Below are 23,766 nucleotides of genomic sequence, written 5' to 3' on the forward strand. Positions count from 1 at the left end.
AGTGAGGCCTAGGAAGGCTCTCACCTGAGTCTGTGTGGTAGGGGGAACCCAATCAATAATAGTTTGGATTTTCCCCTGAAGTGGTGCAATCTGTTCCCCACCAACAAGGTGTCCCAGATAAACCACCTTACCCTGCCCTATCTGGCACTTTGAAGCCTTGATAGTGAGGCCTGCCTTTTGCAGAGCCTCCAAAACTTTCCAAAGGTGGACCAGGTGATCATCCCAGCTGGAGCTAAAGACAGCTATATCATCCAAATATGCTGCACTGAAAGCTTCCAGCCCTTGCAGGACTGTGTTCACCAACCTCTGAAAAGTGGCAGGTGCATTCTTCAAACCAAAAGGCATTACAGTAAACTGGTAATGTCCTCCAATGGTAGAAAATGCAGTCTTAGGTTTAGCATCTTCTGACAATTTGATCTGCCAATACCCTGCAGTCAAATCAAAAGTGCTTAGATACTTGGCAGATGCCAGTGTATCTATGAGCTCATCTGCCCTGGGTATAGGGTGAGCATCAGTTTTGGTTACCAAGTTGAGACCTCTATAGTCTACACAAAACCTCATTTCCTTCTTTCCATCTTTAGAATTGGGTTTTGGTACCAGTACCACAGGAGAAGCCCATGGACTGTCAGAGTGCTCAACCACTCCTAGTTCCAACATTTTCTGAACTTCTTGCTTTATGCAGTCCCTGACATGGTCAGGCTGCCTATAGATCTTACTTTTGACAGGTAAACTGTCTCCAGTATGTATAGTGTGCTCACACCAAGAAGTGGTGCCTGGCACAGTAGAGAAGAGTTCTGAAAATTGTCCTAGGAGATTTATGCAATTATCTTTCTGCTCAGCAGTAAGACAATCAGCCAAAACTACACCTTCCACAAGAGCATCTTGTTCTGTGGAAGAGAAGAGATCAGGTAGAGGATCACTGTCTTCTTCCTGTCCCTCATCTGTTGCCATGAGCAGGGTGAGATCAGCCCTGTCATAGTAGGGTTTTAGGCGGTTGACATGGAGCACCCTAAGGGGACTCCTGGCAGTGCCTAAGTCAACCAAGTAGGTGACTTCACCCTTCTTTTCAACAATTGTGTGGGGTCCACTCCATTTATCTTGGAGTGCTCTTGGGGCCACAGGCTCCAAGACCCACACTTTCTGCCCTGGTTGGTACTGAACCAAAACAGCCTTCTGATCATGCCATTGCTTCTGGAGCTCTTGGCTGGCCTGAAGGTTTTTACTGGCCTTTTTCATGTACTCAGCCATCCTTGATCTGAGGCCAAGTACATAATCCACAATATCCTGCTTAGGAGCTTTTAAAGGTTGTTCCCAACCCTCCTTTACAAGTGTGAGTGGACCCCTAACAGGGTGTCCAAAAAGAAGTTCAAAGGGGCTGAAGCCCACTCCTTTCTGGGGTACCTCCCTGTAGGCAAAAAGGAGGCATGGTAGAAGGATATCCCATCTCCTGCGGAGTTTTTCAGGGAGTCCCATAATCATGCCTTTGAGAGTTTTATTAAATCTCTCCACCAGTCCATTTGTTTGTGGATGATAGGGTGTTGTGAACTTGTAAGTTACACCACACTCCTTCCACATGGCCTTTAAGTATGCAGACATGAAATTGCTTCCTCTGTCTGATACTACTTCCTTTGGGAAGCCCACCCTGGAAAATATTCCCAGGAGGGCCTTTGCCACTGCAGGAGCTGTAGTGGTCCTTAAAGGAATAGCTTCAGGATATCTTGTGGCATGGTCCACTACCACCAAGATAAACCTATTGCCTGAAGCAGTAGGAGGGTCAAGGGGGCCAACTATGTCAACCCCTACCCTTTCAAAGGGAACCCCAACCACAGGCAGTGGGATAAGGGGTGCCTTTGGAGTGCCACCTGTCTTGCCACTGGCTTGACAGGTTTCACAGGACTTACAAAATTCCTTTGTGTCCTCAGACATCCTAGGCCAATGAAACAATGGTACCAATCTGTCCCAAGTTTTCATTTGACCCAGGTGCCCAGCTAAGGGAATGTCATGTGCCAGTGTTAGGAGGAACTTTCTGTACTCCTGAGGAATCACTAATCTCCTGGCAGCTCCAGGTTTAGGATCCCTATGCTCAGTGTACAAGAGGTTGTCCTCCCAGTAAACTCTGTGAGAGTCACTGACATCCCCATTAGCCTGTTTGACAGCTTGCTGTCTGAGACCCTCTAATGTGGGACAGGTTTGCTGTGCCACACTCAGCTCCTCTCTGGCAGGCCCCCCTTCACCCAAAAGCTCAGCAGTGTCTGCTTCCAGCTCCTCTGGTGTAGGTTCTGCACAGGGAGGGAATTCTTCTTCCTCAGAAGTTGAATCCACTGTAGAGGGAGGGATAGTAGGAAGTGGTTTGCTTCTACTAGCCCTAGCTTTAGGGAGCACTTGGTCCATTGTTCCAGGATCCAAGCTTCCCTGTCCTTTTTGCTTTTTGGCCTGAGCCCTTGTCAAAGCAAAAATATGCCCTGGAATGCCCAGCATTGCTGCATGGGCCTCCAACTCCACATCTGACCAAGCTGATGTCTCCAAATCATTCCCTAATAGACAGTCTACAGGTAAATCTGAAGCTACCACAACTTTCTTTGGACCAGTTACCCCCCCCCCCAGTTGAGATTTACAACAGCCATGGGGTGGCTTTGTGTTATGTTGTGAGCATCGGTTACTTGGTACTGGTGTCCAAGTATGTGTTGTTCAGGGTGCACCAGTTTCTCAATCACCATTGTGACACTGGCACCTGTGTCCCTGTAGGCCTGGACCTCAACACCATTTATTAGGGTTAGTTGCTTGTACTTCTCCAAGTTATGGGGGCAAGCAACCAAAGTGGCTAAATCAATAGCCCCTTCAGAGACTAAAGTAGCCTCTGTGGTCTCCCTAATCAGAAGAAACCCAACTAAATTACCAAAAGTGAGCCCAGCTACTCCCTTGGATTGGCTATTAGTAGTTTTGCTCCCACCACCACTGCTATTAGTAGGGACACTAGGTGTAGCAGTAGGGGTTGTAGTGGTAGGAGCTGTGGTGCCTTTCTTTGGACAACTGGGATCTGTTGTCCAATGGCCTTTTATTTTACATAAATAGCACCATGGTTTATTTTCCTTGTTCTGATTAAAGGAGGATTTGGACCCACCACCCCCACCAGAGTGTTTTTGTGGGCCTGATGAAGACTCATTTTTAGATTTGTCCCCACCCTTGTCAGAAGACTTACCATCCTTCTTTTTGTTGCCATCTTTGTCACCCCCTGTATGAACTTTTCTGTTCACTCTTGTTCTGACCCATTTGTCTGCCTTCTTTCCCAATTCTTGGGGAGAGGTCAGATCAGAGTCCACCAAGTACTGGTGCAACAAATCAGACACACAATTATTAAGAATATGCTCTCTCAGGATCAAGTTATACAGGCTGTCATAATCAGTAACTTTACTGCCATGTAACCACCCCTCCAAGGCCTTCACTGCCTGGTCAATGAAATCAACCCAGTCTTGTGAAGACTCCTTTTTGGTCTCTCTGAACTTTATCCTGTACTGTTCAGTGGTTAAGCCATAACCATCCAGGAGTGCATTCTTAAGAACTTGGAAATTATTAGCATCATTTTCTTTTACAGTAAGGAGCCTATCCCTACCTTTTCCAGTAAATGATAGCCATAGGATAGCAGCCCACTGCTTTTGAGGGACATCCTGTACAGCACAGGCCCTCTCAAGTGCAGCAAACCACTTGTCAATGTCATCCCCCTCCTTATAAGGGGGAACTATCTTGTGCAGATTCCTGGAATCATGCTCTTTTGCAGGATGACTATGGGGAATACTGCTGCTGCCACCATGGGTTTCTAAACCCAACTTCTGTCTTTCCCTCTCTACTTCTAAAGACTGTCTATCCAAATCCAGCTGTTGCTTCTTGAGCTTCAGTCTGGTTTGTTCCACTCTCAATCTATTGAGCTCCCTTTCTAACAATCTGTCATCAGGGTGGGTGGGAGGGACATTTCTAGATACAGAGGTATGATGGGAATGAACAGAAGGAGACCTGTCCCTTACAGAGGGCACCCTAACAGCTTGGCTACCAGTATAATGTGAGAGCACACCATTAGTATGGTGTGATTCAACCTCTGTACCAACTATGCTAGACTGTCTAGTAATGGGCAGGCTGAGAAGTTTCTTTCCTGAACCTTTTCCTGGGGGAGTCCCTGGATCAGATTGAGAACCATTAGCTACTTTTTCTACAGATTGGGCACTTATGGCCTTATCCTGTACTCTAAGCATATTAATTAACCGTTCTAAAGAAGGATTCTTCCCTACACTCAAACCTCTCTCTATGCAGAGACTCCTTGCTCCTTTCCAGCTAAGGTGATCATATGCAAGTTTGGACAGTTCAACATTTTTTCCTGTGCCAGACATTTTTTTGAGAGAGTTAAAGTGATAGAAAAAGAGAAAAAAGTTTTCAGAACTTTTTGGAAAGACAGAAAAAAGTTTTTAAACTTTTAAGAACTTTTTGAAAGTTTTTAGAAGTACTTTTCAGCACTTAGAAAAGAGTGAAAAGAGGAAATGCAAAACTTTTTGGCTATGTGTATATACACTGACCTTGTTTTGTATATTTTTCTCTTATGAAAAGTACAATGACAAGAGTGGTAAGCAGTCTCAAGCACTTATCCCACCGCTGCACAACCAATGTAGGAGGCTGGACTGGCTTGTAGTGAGTACCAAGGGGTACTTGCACCTTGCACCAGGCCCAGTTATCCCTTATTAGTGTATAGGGTGTCTAGCAGCTTAGGCTGATAGATAATGGTAGCTTAGCAGAGCAGCTTAGGCTGAACTAGGAGACGTGTGAAGCTACTACAGTACCACTTAGTGTCATATGCACAATATCATAAGAAAACACAATACACAGTTATACTAAAAATAAAGGTACTTTATTTTTATGACTGTTAGAAATGGGGTCTTTGGTTGACAGTCAGGTTACCCCCTGTTCAAGCAAGGACCCTCACTCTAGTTAGGATAAAAGAGAATCACCCTCAGCTAACCCCTGCTTACCCCCTTGGTAGCTTGGCAGAGCAGTAGGCTTAACCTCAGAGTGCTGGGCGTAAAGTATTTGTACCCACACACACAGTAACTTAATGAAAACACTACAAAATGACACAACACCAGTTTAGAAAAATAGGAAATATTTATCTAGACAAAACAAGACCAAAACGATAAAAATCCAACATACACAAGTCAAGTTATGATTTTTTAGAGGTTTAAAATAAAAAGAGTCTTTAGGTAGTTGTAACACCACACTAGCGCTGCTAGCGTGAAAATGTACCTGGTTTGCGGCAAAAATAACCCCGCACGGGCGGTGTGCGTCGAAAATAACCCTGCACGGGTATATGCGTCGAAAACAGCTCGGCTCGGCGAGGCGCGTCGAAAAAGCCAGCCACGCGACGGTCCGAAGTCCCGCGGCGCTGGTTGCGATCTCTCAGCCTTCGTCAGCGATGCTGCGCGTCGTTTCTCCTGCTCCAGGCGTCGATTCTCCGGTCGCGTTTCCAGCGGCGTCGTTTCTCAGCTGCGGAGCCGGCGTCGCGTCGTTTTCTCAGCCGCGATCGGATTCGCGTCGATCTTTTCTCCGCACGGTGCGCGGTGCGTGTATTTTTGTCCTTAGGCTGCCAGCCTCTCCTTTCAGGGTCCCAGGAACTGGAAGGGCACCACAGAGCAGAGTAGGGGTCTCTCCAGAGACTCCAGGTGCTGGCAGGAAGAAGTCTTTGCTATCCCTGAGACTTCAATAACAGGAGGCAAGCTCTACATCAAGCCCTTGGAGATTTCTTCTTCAAGATGGAAGGCACACAAAGTCCAGTCTTTGCCCTCTTACTCTGGCAGAAGCAGCACTGCAGGAAAGCTCCACAAAGCACAGTCACAGGCAGGGCAGCACTTGTTCCTCAGCGATCAGCTCTTCTCCAGGCAGAGGTTCCCCTTGATTCCAGAAGTGTTTCTAAAGTTTGTAAGTTTGGGTGCCCTTCTTATACCCATTTTAGTCTTTGAAGTCACCTTCCTTCAAAGGGGACTCACACCTTCTTGTGAAATCCTGCCTTGCCCAGGCAAAGCCTCAGACACACACCAGGGGGTTGGAGACAGCATTGTCAGAGGCAGGCACAGTCCTTTCAGATGAGAGTGACCACTCCACCCCTCCCTCCTAGCAGAGATGGCTAATCAGGAAATGCAGATCACACCCCAGCTCCCTTTGTGTCACTGTCTGGTGTGAGGTGAAAAACAACCCAACTGTCAAACTGACCCAGACAGGGAATCCACAAACAAGGCAGAGTCACAGAATGGTTTAAGCAAGAAAATGCTCACTTTCTAATAGTGGCATTTTCAAACGCACAATCTCAAAATCAACTTTACTAAAAGATGTATTTTTAAATTGTGAGTTCAGGGATCCCAAACTCCACCTGTCCATCTACTCTCTAGGGGAATCTACACTTTAATCATATTTAAAGGTAGCCCCCATATTATCCTATGAGAGAGAGACAGACCTTGCAACAGTGAAAACGAAATTGGCAGTATTTCACTGTCAGGACATATAAACCACATTACTATATGTCCTACCTTATCCATACACTGCACCCTGCCCTTGGGGCTACCTAGGGCATACCTTAGGGGTGCCTTACATGTAAGGAAAGGGAAGGTTTAGGCCTGGCAAGTGGGTACACTTGCCAAGTCGAATTTACAGTGTAAAAATACACATACAGACACTGCAGTGGCAGGTCTGAGACATGATTACAGAGCTACTTATGTGGGTGGCACAACCAGTGCTGCAGGCCCACTAGTAGCATTTGATTTACAGGCCCTGGCACCTCTAGTGCCCCTTACTAGGGACTTACTAGTAAATCAAATATGCCAATCATGGATAAACCACTTACATACAATTTAAACAGGAGAGCATATGCACTTTAGCACTGGTTAGCAGTGGTAAAGTGCTCAGAGTTGAAAAGCCAACAGCAACATGTCAGAAAAATATAGGAGGCAGGAGGCAAAAAAGTCTGGGGATGACCCTGCAAAAGCAAAAGTCCAACACGACCCCCTACCAGCCTAAAGCCAGGGGAGAACAATCAATACCTTGATGTACTTCCCTGATTGGGGCGATAGAACAGGGACCCAGGCCCACAACAGCAGGGGCATGCTCCAGTTCTACGCCTTCCTGACTCCAGTTGGATCCCTCTGTCCATACTCTCAGGGCCCACTAAGCTAACCCATGGGGAACCCTTCTCCACATCTACAGACACCATCTGTGCAACACCTAACTTTACTTTGCTCACAGATGTATTGCAATGGGCAGATAGTACCACCAGGGCCAACACAATGGTGTTGCCCACTCCACCCCTGGGGTGTGACTCTCGTCCTTCCCCCCCCAGGGGCAACTCTGTCCACCAGGACAGCAAGCCACAGTGGCCCCAGACAACTGTCAGGGATGAGAGCCCGACCTCAGGCCTCTCTAACCACTGTGACTGTGGAGAGTGGGGGGTGGTAGCCCCAGGTGCCTGGCACCCTTTGACCACTCTCTCTTCCACCAGGTCAGGGATGACAACCTGACCCTGGTCCTCCCCTCTGGGGCTCTGTACCCTCCCTGCAGAAGCGGCACCCCCAGAGTCAAAAACTGTCAGGGTGCTTGTAGAAGCAGTCCTGCACCATTCTTCCATCAGTGCAGGGATGTTAACCTGCAACTGATCCTCCAACCTGGGGTCTGTACCTTCAGGTTGGACCAGGGCCAGGGGTGAGGCTTCCCTCCCCCTGCCCTCCCTTCTGGGGTCCTGAACCACCCAACTAGGAGCGGCCCCCCCAGAAGACAACATGGTAGGGGCACTGTTAGCAGTAGCCCCTTCCTCCAGGTCAGGGGGGACACCCTTAACCTGGCCTCCCAATCCAGGGCCTGTACCCACAGACTGGATCACTGCCTGGCAAACCAGGACTTCCTGGGGGGCATACCTACCCCCTACCAGGTCAGAGTTTACCCTCTGAACCTGGTCATCCAACCCAGGGTCACCACCCTGCGGTTGAACCACTGCCTGGCACACCAGGACTTCCTTGGGAGCACACTTACCCCCCATCAGGTCAGAGTTTACCCCCTGAACCTGATTATTCAACCCAGAGTCACCACCCTGCGGTTGAACCACTGCCTGGCACACCAGGACTTCCAGGGGGGCACACTTACCCCCCTCAAGGGACACACTGTCCCGAAGGGCCACACAAGAGTCTGGCTGGCGCAGGTCTCCTGACCTCTGCCCATCTGACAGAGTCTGGATTCCCCCCAACCCAGAAATGGTCTCACCAAGGTCATTCATGGGGGGCTCTGCTCTCAGAGCTGACCCCTGACCCTCCAGGTTCTCCACTGGGGTCCGCAACCCCCTCTCAACCCTCTGTCTGGACTTCTGCACCCCCTCACTAGGAGTGGTACTGCCAGACACCAGAACTGGTGGGACGCTGGCTACAGCGGCCCCCCCAAGTTCTCCTGACACTGTGGGGTCTCCCTCAACAGATGGCCCTATGGTACAGGCTAGGCTCCCCTCCTGGGGTTCCCGCAGGGAACCCTCCAGGACCTGGGACCGGATCTCGGGCACCTTGGGCCTCAACCCATCCCCATTCCCTCTCCTCTGAGACTGGACATGGGGTCCCTCACCCATCCCACTACACTGGGACCTACCTGGGACACTACAATCCTTCCCTACCTCACCTGGTTGGGAACTACCTAGACCACTCCTCTCAGGAGCACCCCCAAATGCCTCTTCAGACTCTCTGGTACTCACCCAGAAGTCTGCCTCCATTGTAAGCTCCCTGGGGTCAGAGAACTCACACTCCACCTGGTGTTGGCATAGCTCTGGAAAATAAGGACTAGACATATGCTCTCCAGCAATTACATCACTCAGCCCCTCACATGAATTAACCAAAGTACCCTTCACCCAACCATCCAGTGACTCTGCTTTGAAAAAGCACCCCACATCACCCTCCTGAGACTGGTGAGACAGTACCTGACTGTCCCTGACACTCAACCCACACTCTTCTGGGATGTTTTCACACTCCATAACCAGGACTTCTACCTGGGGGGAACCCCTCTCCCTGTCACTCTCAACTAGAGTCAGTAGAGTGTCCCTCCCACCAGTAGGAATATGACTCCCCATGCCAGTTCCCCAATCCACCTCAGAGACCCTGTGCATCACTGGAGCTACCTCATACCCCTGAACCTCCTGGCGTGTGTTAACTCCCTCCTTCAAGTAGGGCACCACCTCTCTGGGCATGTGTACTTCTGCAGCATCACTGGATATACAATTGTTGCTGCCACCATTCCAGCTGGACTCAGCCCTCATGACTTCCAGCTCTTTCAATTTAAGCTCGTAAGCATAAATCATTTTTTTAATCTCTAAGTCCCTCCTCCTTTCTGCCAGGACTAAGGCTCTCTTCTCCTCGGCCCTCTTAAGCTCTGCCTCTAGCTCTTCCAGACTCCGGATTCGAGCTAGGGGCCTATCATCTCTTTCTGTTCCCTCCTCAGGGCCACTGCCCTCCTCTTTGGAGTAGTCCTCCTCCTCAGAGTAGTTATCCTCCTCAGACTCATTTGGTGGTGTTGCCTGACAACGTTTCAATTCATCCTGAAACAGGGCTGACTCAAGATCCTCCCTTCTGGATTCCTTGTTCACAGCCAGTCCCCTTTCCATGCAGAATGCTTTAAGCTGCCACTTTTTATACATAGATAGGTGCCAGAAATTGACTTCCATTTCTGCAAAGGCTTCACAACCAAAAAACAAAGTCCAAAAATATTATCAATACTTCCAGGAGGACATCAGAGAACAAAAAGCAGAATCACAAGACAAGTAGTATGTGGTCACGTAGTGGTCTGAGATCAAAACAGTAGTGTACACTTAATCACTGTATGTCAAGTACAAATACAAGTCCACATCCCGACCGCTGGTCACCAATGTTAGAAATGGGGTCTTTGGTTGACAGTCAGGTTACCCCCTGTTCAAGCAAGGACCCTCACTCTAGTTAGGATAAAAGAGAATCACCCTCAGCTAACCCCTGCTTACCCCCTTGGTAGCTTGGCAGAGCAGTAGGCTTAACCTCAGAGTGCTGGGCGTAAAGTATTTGTACCCACACACACAGTAACTTAATGAAAACACTACAAAATGACACAACACCAGTTTAGAAAAATAGGAAATATTTATCTAGACAAAACAAGACCAAAACGACAAAAATCCAACATACACAAGTCAAGTTATGATTTTTTAGAGGTTTAAAATAAAAAGAGTCTTTAGGTAGTTGTAACACCACACTAGCGCTGCTAGCGTGAAAATGTACCTGGTTTGCGGCAAAAATAACCCCGCACGGGCGGTGTGCGTCGAAAATAACCCTGCACGGGTATATGCGTCGAAAACAGCTCGGCTCGGCGAGGCGCGTCGAAAAAGCCAGCCACGCGACGGTCCGAAGTCCCGCGGCGCTGGTTGCGATCTCTCAGCCTTCGTCAGCGATGCTGCGCGTCGTTTCTCCTGCTCCGGGCGTCGATTCTCCGGTCGCGTTTCCAGCGGCGTCGTTTCTCAGCTGCGGAGCCGGCGTCGCGTCGTTTTCTCAGCCGCGATCGGATTCGCGTCGATCTTTTCTCCGCACGGTGCGCGGTGCGTGTATTTTTGTCCTTAGGCTGCCAGCCTCTCCTTTCAGGGTCCCAGGAACTGGAAGGGCACCACAGAGCAGAGTAGGGGTCTCTCCAGAGACTCCAGGTGCTGGCAGGAAGAAGTCTTTGCTATCCCTGAGACTTCAATAACAGGAGGCAAGCTCTACATCAAGCCCTTGGAGATTTCTTCTTCAAGATGGAAGGCACACAAAGTCCAGTCTTTGCCCTCTTACTCTGGCAGAAGCAGCACTGCAGGAAAGCTCCACAAAGCACAGTCACAGGCAGGGCAGCACTTGTTCCTCAGCGATCAGCTCTTCTCCAGGCAGAGGTTCCCCTTGATTCCAGAAGTGTTTCTAAAGTTTGTAAGTTTGGGTGCCCTTCTTATACCCATTTTAGTCTTTGAAGTCACCTTCCTTCAAAGGGGACTCACACCTTCTTGTGAAATCCTGCCTTGCCCAGGCAAAGCCTCAGACACACACCAGGGGGTTGGAGACAGCATTGTCAGAGGCAGGCACAGTCCTTCCAGATGAGAGTGACCACTCCACCCCTCCCTCCTAGCAGAGATGGCTAATCAGGAAATGCAGATCACACCCCAGCTCCCTTTGTGTCACTGTCTGGTGTGAGGTGAAAAACAACCCAACTGTCAAACTGACCCAGACAGGGAATCCACAAACAAGGCAGAGTCACAGAATGGTTTAAGCAAGAAAATGCTCACTTTCTAATAGTGGCATTTTCAAACGCACAATCTCAAAATCAACTTTACTAAAAGATGTATTTTTAAATTGTGAGTTCAGGGATCCCAAACTCCACCTGTCCATCTACTCTCTAGGGGAATCTACACTTTAATCATATTTAAAGGTAGCCCCCATATTATCCTATGAGAGAGAGACAGACCTTGCAACAGTGAAAACGAAATTGGCAGTATTTCACTGTCAGGACATATAAACCACATTACTATATGTCCTACCTTATCCATACACTGCACCCTGCCCTTGGGGCTACCTAGGGCATACCTTAGGGGTGCCTTACATGTAAGGAAAGGGAAGGTTTAGGCCTGGCAAGTGGGTACACTTGCCAAGTCGAATTTACAGTGTAAAAATACACATACAGACACTGCAGTGGCAGGTCTGAGACATGATTACAGAGCTACTTATGTGGGTGGCACAACCAGTGCTGCAGGCCCACTAGTAGCATTTGATTTACAGGCCCTGGCACCTCTAGTGCCCCTTACTAGGGACTTACTAGTAAATCAAATATGCCAATCATGGATAAACCACTTACATACAATTTAAACAGGAGAGCATATGCACTTTAGCACTGGTTAGCAGTGGTAAAGTGCTCAGAGTTGAAAAGCCAACAGCAACATGTCAGAAAAATATAGGAGGCAGGAGGCAAAAAAGTCTGGGGATGACCCTGCAAAAGCAAAAGTCCAACAATGACAATATGCCAAAGTATCTTAGAGTGTACCCTCAGTGAGAGGATAGGAAATATACACAAGATATATAGACACAATAGCAAAAATATGCAGTATAGTCTTAGAAAACAGTGCAAACAATGTATAGTTACAATAGGATGCAATGGGGAAACATAGGGATAGGGGCAACACAAACCATATACTCCAAAAGTGGAATGCGAACCACGAATGGACCCCAAACCTATGTGACCTTGTAGAGGGTCGCTGGGACTATTAGAAAATAGTGAGAGTTAGAAAAATAACCCTCCCCAAGACCCTGAGAAGTGAGTGCAAAGTGCACTAAAGTTCCCCTAAGGACAAAAGAGTCGTGTTAGAGGAATAATGCAGGAAAGACACAAACCAGCAATGCAACAACTGTGGATTTCCAATCTAGGGTACCTGTGGAACAAGGGGACCAAGTCCAAAAGTCACAAGCAAGTCGGAGATGGGCAGATGCCCAGGAAATGCAAGCTGCGGGTGCAAAGAAGCTTCGACTGGACAGAAGAAGCTGAGGTTTCTGCAGGAACGAAAAGGGCTAGAGACTTCCCCTTTGGTGGACGGATCCCTCTCGCCTTGGAGAGTCGTGCAGAAGTGTTTTTCCGCTGGAAGGGCGCCAACAAGCCTTGCTACACGCAAATCGTGCGTTTGGCGTTTTTGGACGCTGCTGGGGCCCAGGAGGGACCAGGAGGTCGCAAATTGGACCTGCAGAGAGAGGGGACGTCGAGCAAGACAAAGAGCCCTCACTGAAGGAGGTAGCTCCCGGAGAAGTGCCAGAAACAGGCACTACGAGGATGCGTGAAATGGTGCTCGCCGAAGTTGCACAAAGGAGTCCCACGTCGCCGGAGACCAACTTAGAAAGTCGTGCAATGCAGGTTAGAGTGCCGTGGACCCAGGCTTGGCTGTGCACGAAGGATTTCCGCCGGAAGTGCACAGGGGCCGGAGTAGCTGCAAAGTCGCGGTTCCCAGCAATGCAGCCCAGCGAGGTGAGGCAAGAACTTACCTCCACCAAACTTGGGCTGAAGAGTCACTGGACTGTGGGGGTCACTTGGACAGCGTCGCTGGATTCGAGGGACCTCGCTCGTCGTGCTGAGAGGAGACCCAAGGGACCGGTGATGCAGCTTTTTGGTGCCTGCGGTTGCAGGGGGAAGATTCCGTCGACCCACGGGAGATTTCTTCGGAGCTTCTGGTGCAGAGAGGAGGCAGGCTACCCCCACAGCATGCACAAGCAGGAAAACAGTCGAGAAGGCGGCAGGATCAGCGTTACAGAGTTGCAGTAGTCGTCTTTGCTACTATGTTGCAGGTTTGCAGGCTTCCAGCGCGGTCAGCGGTCGTTTCCTTATCAGAAGGTGAAGAGGGAGATGCAGAGGAACTCGGCTGAGCTCATGCATTCGTTATCTAAAGTTTCCCCAGAGACAGAGACCCTAAATAGCCAGAAAAGAGGGTTTGGCTACCTAGGAGAGAGGAAAGGCTACTAACACCTGAAGGAGCCTATCAGCAGGAGTCTCTGATGTCACCTGGTGGCACTGGCCACTCAGAGCAGTCCAGTGTGCCAGCAGCACCTCTGTTTCCAAGATGGCAGAGGTCTGGAGCACACTGGAGGAGCTCTGGACACCTCCCAGGGGAGGTGCAGGTCAGGGGAGTGGTCACTCCCCTTTCCTTTGTCCAGTTTCGCGCCAGAGCAGGGGCTAAGGGGTCCCTGAACCGGTGTAGACTGGCTTATGCAGAATTGGGCACATCTGTGCCCAACAAAGCATTTCCAGAGGCTGGGGGAGGCTACTCCTCCCCTGCCTTCACACCATTTTCCAAAGGGAGAGGGTGTCACACCCTCTCTCAGAGGAAGTTCTTTGTTCTGCCATCCTGGGCCAGGCCTGGCTGGACCCCAGGAGGGCAGCTGCCTGTCTGAGGGGTTGGCAGCAGCAGCAGCTGCAGTGAAACCCCAGGAAGGGCAGTCTGGCAGTACCAGGGTCTGTGCTACAGACCACTGGGATCATGGAATTGTACCAACAATGCCAGGATGGCATAGAGGGGGCAATTCCATGATCATAGACATGTTACATGGCCATATTCGGAGTTACCATGGTGAAGCTACATATAGGTAGTGACCTATATGTAGTGCACGCGTGTAATGGTGTCCCCGCACTCACAAAGTTCCGTGAATTGGCTCTGAACAATGTGGGGGCACCTTGGCTAGTGCCAGGGTGCCCTCACACTAAGTAACTTTGCACCTAACCTTTACCAGGTAAAGGTTAGACATATAGGTGACTTATAAGTTACTTAAGTGCAGTGTAAAATGGCTGTGAAATAACGTGGACGTTATTTCACTCAGGCTGCAGTGGCAGGCCTGTGTAAGAATTGTCAGAGCTCCCTATGGGTGGCAAAAGAAATGCTGCAGACCATAGGGATCTCCTGGAACCCCAATACCCTGGGTACCTCAGTACCATATACTAGGGAATTATAAGGGTGTTCCAGTAAGCCAATGTAAATTGGTAAAAATGGTCACTAGCCTGTCAGTGACAATTTGGAAAGAAATGAGAGAGCATAACCACTGAGATTCTGATTAGCAGAGCCTCAGTGAGACAGTTAGTCACTACACAGGTAACACATTCAGGCACACTTATGAGCACTGGGGCCCTGGGTTACCAGGGTCCCAGTGACACATACAACTAAAACAACATATATACAGTGAAAAATGGGGGTAACATGCCAGTCAAGATGGTACTTTCCTACAGCCTTCCTATCACTCAATGTGCACAGTGAACAGTGCACAGACCACCACAGACCACCTTCCTCTCACTACCACAGACCGCCTTCCTCTCACTCAATGTAAACATTGAACAGTGCACAGACCACCACAGAACGCCTTCCTCTCACTCAGTGTAAACAGTGCACAGACCACCACAGACCGCCTTCCTCTCACTAGCACAGACCGCCTTCCTGTCACTCAATGTGCACAGTGAACAGTGCACAGACCCCCACAAACCGCCTTCCTTTCACTCAATGTAAACAGTGAACAGTGCACAGACCACCAAAGACCTCCTTCCTGTCACTCAATGTGCACAGTGAACAGTGCACAGACCCCCACAGACCACCTTCCTCACACTGAATGTAAACAGTGAACAGTGCACAGACCACCACTGACCGCCTTCCTCTCACTCAATGTAAACAGTGAACAGTGCACAGACCACCACACACCGTCTTCCTCTCACTCTATGTGAACAGTGAACAGTGCACAGACCAGTGAACAGTGCACAGACCACCACAGACCGCCTTCCTCTCACTCAATGTAAACATGCACAGACCACCACAGACCACCTTCCTCTCACTACCACAGATTACCTTCCTCTCACTCAATGTAAACATTGAACAGTGCACAGACCACCACAGACCGCCTTCCTCTCACTCAGTGTAAACAGTGCACAGACCACCACAGACTGCCTTCCTCTCACTACCACAGACCGCCTTCCTGTCACTCAATGTGAACAGTGCACAGACCCCCACAAACCGCCTTCCTCTCACTCAATGTAAACAATGAACAGTACACAGACCACCACAGACCGCCTTCCTGTCACTCAATGTGCACAGTGAACAGTGCACAGACCACCACAGACCGCCTTCCTCTCACTCAGTGTAAACAGTGCACAGACCACCACAGACTGCCTTCCTCTCACTACCACAGACCGCCTTCCTGTCACTCAATGTGCACAGTGAACAGTGCACAGACCCCCACAAACCGCCTTCCTCTCACTCAATGTAAACAGTGAACAGTGCACAGACCACCACAGATCGCCTTCCTGTCACTCAATGTGCACAGTGAACAGTGCACAGACCCCAACAGACCACCTTCCTCACACTCAATGTAAACAGTGAACAGTGCACAGGCCACCACAGACCGCCTTGCTCTCACTCAATGTAAACAGCGAACAGTGCACAGACCACCGCAGACCGCCTTCCTCTCACTCAATGTAAACAGCGAACAGTGCACAGACCACCGCAGACCGCCTTCCTCTCAATCAATGTAAACAGTGAACAGTGCACAGACCACTGCAGACCGCCTTCCTCTCACTCAATGTAATCAATGTAAACAGCGAACAGTGCACAGACCGCCGCAGATCAGTGCACAGACCACCACAGACCGCCTTCCTCTCACTCAATGTAAATAGTGAACAGTGCACAGACCACCGCAGACCGCCTTCCTGTCACTCGATGTAAATAGTGAACAGTGCACAGACCACCGCAGACCGCCTTCCTGTCACTCGATGTAAATAGTGAACAGTGCACAGACCACCGCAGACCGCCTTCCTGTCACTCGATGTAAATAGTGAACAGTCCACAGACCACCACAGACCGTCTTCCTCTCACTCAATGTAAATAGTGAACAGTGCACAGACCACCACAGACCGCCTTTCTGTCACTTGACGTAAATAGTGAACAGTGCACAGACCACCACAGACCGCCTTCCTCTCACTCGATGTAAATAGTGAACAGTGCATAGACCACCACAGGCCGCCTTCCTCACACTCGATGTAAATAGTGAACAGTGCACAAACCACCACAGACCGCCTTTCTGTCACTTGATGTAAATAGTGAACAGTGCACAGACCACCACAGACCGCCTTCCTGTCACTCAATGTAAATAGTGAACAGTGCACAGACCACCACAGGCCGCCTTCCTCACACTCAATGTAAATAGTGAACAGTGCACAGACCACCACAGACCGCCTTCCTGTCACTCGATGTAAATAGTGAACAGTGCACAGACCACCACAGACCGCCTTCCTTTCACTCGATGTAAATAGTGAACAGTGCACAGACCGCCTTCCTGTCACTCGATGTAAATAGTGAACAGTGCACAGAGCACCACAGACCGCCTTCCTCTCACTCAATGTAAACAGTGAACAGTGCACAGACCACCACAGACCGCCTTCCTCTCACTCATCATCCTTGGCTTGGTAGTTGGGTCCAGGGGCCCTGGCTCGGGTCTGCTGTCTTTGTGTCGGTTTTTCTCGTGGTGAACAAAGAACGAAACAGCGACTTTAACGTAAACGGGAGAGAGAGGGAGGAAGAGACAGAGAGAGAGAGAGAGACAGAGAAAGACAGATAGAGACAGAGAGAGAGTAGAGAGAGATAGCGACAGGGAGAGAGAGTGAGAGAGAGGAGAAAAAGAGAGATCTAGAGAGAGAGAGCGAGAGGAGAGAGAGCTAGAGAGAAAATGAGAGAAATAGAGAAAGAGCGAGACATGCAGAGAGAGAGCAAGAGACATGGAGAGGGAGAGAGAGAGAGAGAGAGAGGAGAGTAAGAGAGTGACCGTGAGAGAGAGAAAATGAGAGAGGAGAGAAAGAGATAGAGAGTAAGAGAGAGAGTAGAGAGGAGAGAGAGCGAGAGAGAAAATGAGAGAAATAGAGAAAGAGCGAGACATGCAAGAGAGAGCAAGAGACATGGAGAGGGAGAGAGAGAGAGAGACAGCGAGAGAGAGTGACAGAGAGAGACAGAGAGAGAGAGGAGAGATAGAGAGTGACAGTGAGAGAGAGAAAGTGAGAGAGGAGAGAAAGAGACAGAGACTAGGAGAGAGAGGAGAGAGAGCGAAACAGAAAGAGCGAGGGAGAGAGAGAGAGCAAGAGACAGAGAGAGGGAGAGAGAGACAGCGAGAGAGAGAGAGAGAGCGAGAGGGGGCGAGAAAGAGATAAACCCATCCTGTGGCTGAATTTCAAAATGAGAACCAGATAACTGGGAGTCAATGCTTAGCTCCCTGGTGGCCAAAATGTGTGACTCTAGGTGTAGGAGGCTGGCCTGGTTTGTAGTGGGTACCAGAGGTACTTACACCTTATAGCAGATCCAGTTATCCCTTATTAGTGAATGTAGTAGTGTTCTAGCAGCTTAGGCTGATAGAGGTAGCTATAGCAGAGCAGTTTAGGCTGAACTAGGAGACATGCAAAGCTCATGCAATACCACTTACAGTTACACAGTACTTATACACAAGTAAAGACAATGCTCAGTGTTACAAAAAATAAAGGTATTTATTTGGGTGACACAGTACCAAAAATATCTTGGAGGCAATACTCCTTCTGGAGGTAAGTATTATACACAGTACATACACTAGACACCAAAATTAGGCAAGTAAATAGTCATAGAACAGTGCAAACAATAGGAAATGCTATAGAATGCAATGGGAGAAAATGGGTCTAGGGGCAACACAAACCATATACTAAGAAAGTGGACTGTGAATCACAAATTCCCCCCTAGACAAGTGTAGTGTGTGCAGAATCGCTGGAAGAGCAAGAATACAGTAAAGGTAAGTAAATTACCCCCCCCCCCCGAGCCCAGAAAAGCAGTAGTAAAGTACTGCATGTTTCCTTAGGACACACTACAAGATGTCCCACGGCGTGAAGATCGTTGCAGGTGAGATTTCGTGTTTGAAGGTGTAGGAAAGTACCATCTTGCCTGGCATGTTACCCCCATTTTCACTGTATGTATGTTTGGTTTTGCCCATGTGTCACTGGGGTCCTGCCAGGCAGGACCCCAGTGCTCATAATGTATGCCCTGTATGTGTTCCCCGTGTGGTGCCTAACTGTATCACTGAGGCTCTGCTAACCAGAACCTCACTGTTTATGCTTTCTCTGCTTTCTAAAATTGTCACTGCAGGCTAATGACTAATTTTACCAAGTCTAGATGGCACACTGGAACACCCTTATAATTTCCTTGTATATGGTACCTAGGGTATTGGGGTTCCAGGAGATCCCTATGGGCTGCAGCATTTCTTTTGCCACCCATAGGGAGCTCTGACAATTCTTACACAGGACTGCCAGTGCAGCCTGAGTGAAATAACGTCCACGTTATTTCACAGCCATTTTTCACTGCACATAAGTAACGTATAAGTCACCTATATGTCTAACCCTCACTTGGTGAAGGTTGGGTGCAAAGTTACTTAGTGTGTGGGCACCCTGGCACTAGCCAAGGTGCCCCCACATTATTCAGGGCAAATTCCATGGACTTTGTGAGTGCGGGGACACCATTACACGCGTGCACTACACATAGGTCACTACCTATGTTTAGCGTCACAATGGTAACATGGTCATGTAACATGTCTAGGATCATGGAATTGTCACCCCAATACCATTCTGGTATTTGAGGGACACATCCATGCATCCCCGGGTCTATAGCACAGAACCCGGGTACTGCCAAACTGGCTTTCCGGGGTTTCCACTGCAGCTGCTGCTGCTGCCAACCCCTCAGACAGGTTTCTGCCCCCCTGGGGTCTGGGCAGCCCAGTCCCAGGAAGGCAGAACAAAGGATTTCCTCTGAGAGAGGGCGTTACACCCTCTCCCTTTGGAAATAGGTGTGAAGGGCTGGGGAGGAGTAGCCTCCCCCAACCTCTGGAAATGCTTTGATGGGCACAGATGGTGCCCATCTCTGCATAAACCAGTCTACACCGGTTCAGGGATCCCCTAGCCCTGCTCTGGTGCGAAACTGAACAAAGGAAAGGGGAGTAACCACTCCCCTGACCAGTACCTCCCAGGGGAGGTGCCCAGAGCTCCTCCAGTGTGTCCCAGACCTCTGCCATCGTGGATTCAGAGGTGTTGGGGCACAATTGACTGCTCTGAGTGGCCAGTGCCAGTAGGTGACGTCAGAGACCCCTCCTGATAGGTGCTTACCTCTTTCAGTAGCCAAGCCTCCTTTCTTAGTAGCCAAACCTCCTTTTCTGGCTATTTAGGGTCTCTCCTCTGGGATATTCCTCAGATAACGAATGCAAGAGCTCACCAGAGTTCCTCTGCACTTCCCTCTTCGACTTCTGCCAAGGATCAACCGCTGACTGCTCCAGGACACCTGCAAAACCGCAACAAAGTAGCAAGATGACTACCCAGATATCTTTCTGGACACTCTGGTGCTAGTCCAGAGGTCCGCCTCCTCAGCAAGCTTCCTAGGATCAGTCAGCTTACTGTCTACTAAGTGCTGGCGCAACTCTGTAAAACAAATACTGAGCATATGCTCTCTCAGAATCAAATCATATAATCATTTGTAATCATTTACTTTGCTGCCTCGCACCCATCCATCCAGTGCCTTATTGGAGAAATCAAAACAGTCTACCCAAGTCTGTGTGGAAAGCTTGGTGCTGTCCCTGAACCTCTGACAGTATTTTTCAGGAGTCAGCCCAAACTCGCCAGTGAAGCGGCTTTCATGGGTGCATAGACATTCTGATCATGTGGATCTAGTGTAAGGAGTGTGTCCCTCCCTACTACTGGTACAAAAAAACACGAGGCCGCCCCTCATTGCTCCCCAGAGGTCCCATGAGCCCTAAGTGCAACTTCATAGGAAGCCAACCACTTATCAATGTCATCTCCCACCACATAACTTGGCACCATATTTTTGGGAATACGAACCTTTCTCTCCCCAACACGTCCTGCATGTATGCTGCTATCATCACTGCTGGACTCCGACCGTCTTGCCTGGATCTCCATCTCCTTGAGACTCAGTTCATGAACCAACTAAATGTATCAGAGCAGGAAAGGAAAGTACTTAAGGAATACATAGATGAAAATATGCAAAGCAGATTGATTGTTCCCACTTCATCACCTGCCGGGGCTCCTCTTTTCTTTGTACCAAAGAAGACTAAAGATCTCCACCCCGTAAAGACTTTCGAGAGTTGAATAAAGTTACATTCAACGATAGGTATCCCCTACCTCCTAATAAGGATATTTTGGAAGCAGTCTAAGGGGCCACGATATTCACCAAGTTAGTACTACCGAGTGCCTATCATCTGTTACGAATTAAGGAAGGCGACGAATGGAAGAGCGCTTTTCGTACTCCGTTAGGTCATTTTGAATACCGCATCATGCCTTTTGGTCTGACTAATGCACCTTCCATATTCCAAAGATTTATGGATCTTTTGAACCAAAGTGTTGTAATTTATCTAGATGACATTCTGGTATATTCGCTTTGTCCAGAACACCATACTAAGCATGTTCTTCAGGTTCTGGAAAGACTCAGACAAAACCATCTGTACTGTAAGTCTGAAAAGTGTGAGTTCAACAAGACCGAGGTTCAATATCTTGTTTTCCGTATCAATCAAGTTGGCTTCACCATGAACCCACAAAAGGTACAAGCCATACTAGATTGGCCTACTCTGGCTTCTGTTAAGGAGACACAGTGCTTTCTCTGGTTATCCAATTTCTATAGACAATTTATTAAGGACTTCGACGCAACAACAAGGCCATATAACCCAGACCATCAAGAAAGAAAGTCTAAAGAAGGGTTTCATTTGGACAGAAGAAGCGGAAAGAGCCTTTTAGAATCTAAAACGTTCATTTACACAAGCTCCGATATTACGTCATCCTGACACTACAAAAAAAATTATAACGGTCACTGATGCGTCGGATAGAGCTATTGGAGCCATGTTACTACGAAGACAAGACGATGATGGCCTAGAATATCCTGTCTTTTATCTATACCATGTGTTGTCAGATGCAGAACGAAACTATTCCATGTTGTAGAGGGAATTACTTGCGCTAAAAGCTGCCTGTAAGGAATGGAGGCATTTTCTAATGGGTTCACAGGAAATGTTTGAAGTTAGAACTGATCACCGCAATCTACAATGCCTCCACAGTTTTCAATGCCGGAACAGTATGCAAGCCAGATGGGGTTTCTTCTTTAGTCAATACAATTTTGTAGTAACCTACATACCTGGATCGCAAAATATTGTGGCAGATGCTTTATCCCGCCGATATCCGGAGAGCACAATTACTACTTTTCCACACATCATAGAGCCATGTCGAATAGTGGGAGTCATTCAGTCCTTTCTCGACCGTGTGAAAACAGAGTATCAGAATTTACCCATGGAAGAATGGAACGCTTTAAGTCCCCACTCACAGAAGCATCAGGAATATTACTATCATAAAACACCTTATTTTTGCATACTAAGAAGGTGCAAACTGAAGTCTTGCAAATGTGTCACAACTCCCCTCTTGCTGGACATCGTGGAATTAGGAACACACAGGAACTGCTTCTCCGCTCCTTTTGGTGGCCCACATTAAACTCTGATGTTGAAACATCATACGTATCTTGCCCAATATGTGCTCAAACTAAGACACCTCGGACTAAGCCAGCAGGTTTATTGATGCCCTTGCCTATGCCATCCGTTCCATGGCATATGTTGACCACAGATTTTATATGTTCTTTGCCATCCTCTGCGGGTTATCAGGTCATAATGGTAACGGTTGACTCTTTTACTAAGATGGCTAATTTTTCAGCCCTAAAGAAATTACCCACAGCTATGGAAATGAGTCAAGTCTTCCTACGAGATATATTTCAATTGCATGGCCTACCTCAAGTAATAATTTCCGATCGAGAGCCTCAATATGTATCCTGTTTTTGGAGAAATGTTTGTAAGTTTTTACATATTGAGGTGGCTCTATCATCTGGATTCCATCCTCAGACCAATGGTCAAACAGAACGCCTAAATCAAGGATTACAACAATATCTACGCTGTTTTTGTAATGCAACTCAAAGTAATTGGTCTTCATATCTACCATTGGCTGAGTTCTCCTATAATAATACAGTCCATAGTGCAACGAAGTCCACACCTTTTTTTTTTTACTTATGGTTTCCATCCTACTGCTTTTCCTACCATCACTCATAAGGACTCCTCTGTTCCCGCAGTTACCTCAGTTGTTTGAAATCTCCGTCAGGTTCAGGACCTGCTACCTACCAATCTCTTAGCTACAAAACATTACATGAAGAAGGTAGCTGATACTCGGCGTAGTCCTGCACCATCTTACCAGCCGGGGAACAAAGTCTGGCTTTCTTCCAAGTTTTTGCCTTTTTGCCTGTCCCAGAATAAGTTCAAACCCCGTTACTATGGACCTTTTAAAGTCCTGCATGTTGTAAATCCAGTCTCTGTTTGACTTCGTCTACCATTGACTTGGAAGGTTCATCCTGTTTTTCATGTGTCTCAACTCAAGCCTTTTGTTCCTGCTCCCTACGAGAGAAATGCCCAATGTCCTCCTCCTCTTCTGGTTGATGGCCATCCTGAGTATGAAGTACAAGAGATATGCGATTCTCGCATTTTTCGGAATCAACTTCAGTTTTTGATTCGCTGGAAGGGATACCCCATTAGTGATTGTTCATGGGAGGAAGCTTCCTCTGTCCATGCTCCTCGCTTAGTCCGCACATATTTTCAGCATTTTCCGGTCAAGCCTGGGGCTTTCGGGAGGGGACATACTGTGACACCGCGGAGGCCGGCGGCGCCCCACTTGTGGGCTGCGGTCAGATCGGCAGTCCACGTCTCGGATGGCCGTTTCTGCCACAGGCCGCATTTCGGGTCAAAACCTATTTTTTGGGCCACCGCGCGACCTGAAACCTTTCCTTTGGGCTCTGTTTTGCGCTGCGTCTTCCTTTTGCCCTCATAGTTTTGCTTACCTGCTTTTTGCTGTTTTTCTTCTTTTCCTCTTTCTTTTCTTTTTTCTTCTTTGGCCATATCTTCTCCTTCCCAGGATTCCTTGTTTCCTTCCCTGCATACCTTGCTCACTAATTTTTATAGTATGGCTATTTTCCCATTCACTTTAATGTGGCTTTTCCCAATCCAAAATGGTGTTTTCAATACTTCCAGCTTGTCACTTCCTGTTTGACAGTATATAAGCACAGTTGGTCTTCTGCTCCTTGCGTTGCAAACACTTCCGTCCTGGTTGTGCTCCTCGCTCCCATATCTTGTGGTT

The sequence above is a fragment of the Pleurodeles waltl genome, unplaced genomic scaffold (assembly GCF_031143425.1).
Source record: "Pleurodeles waltl isolate 20211129_DDA unplaced genomic scaffold, aPleWal1.hap1.20221129 scaffold_37, whole genome shotgun sequence".
Lineage (NCBI taxonomy): Eukaryota > Metazoa > Chordata > Amphibia > Caudata > Salamandridae > Pleurodeles > Pleurodeles waltl.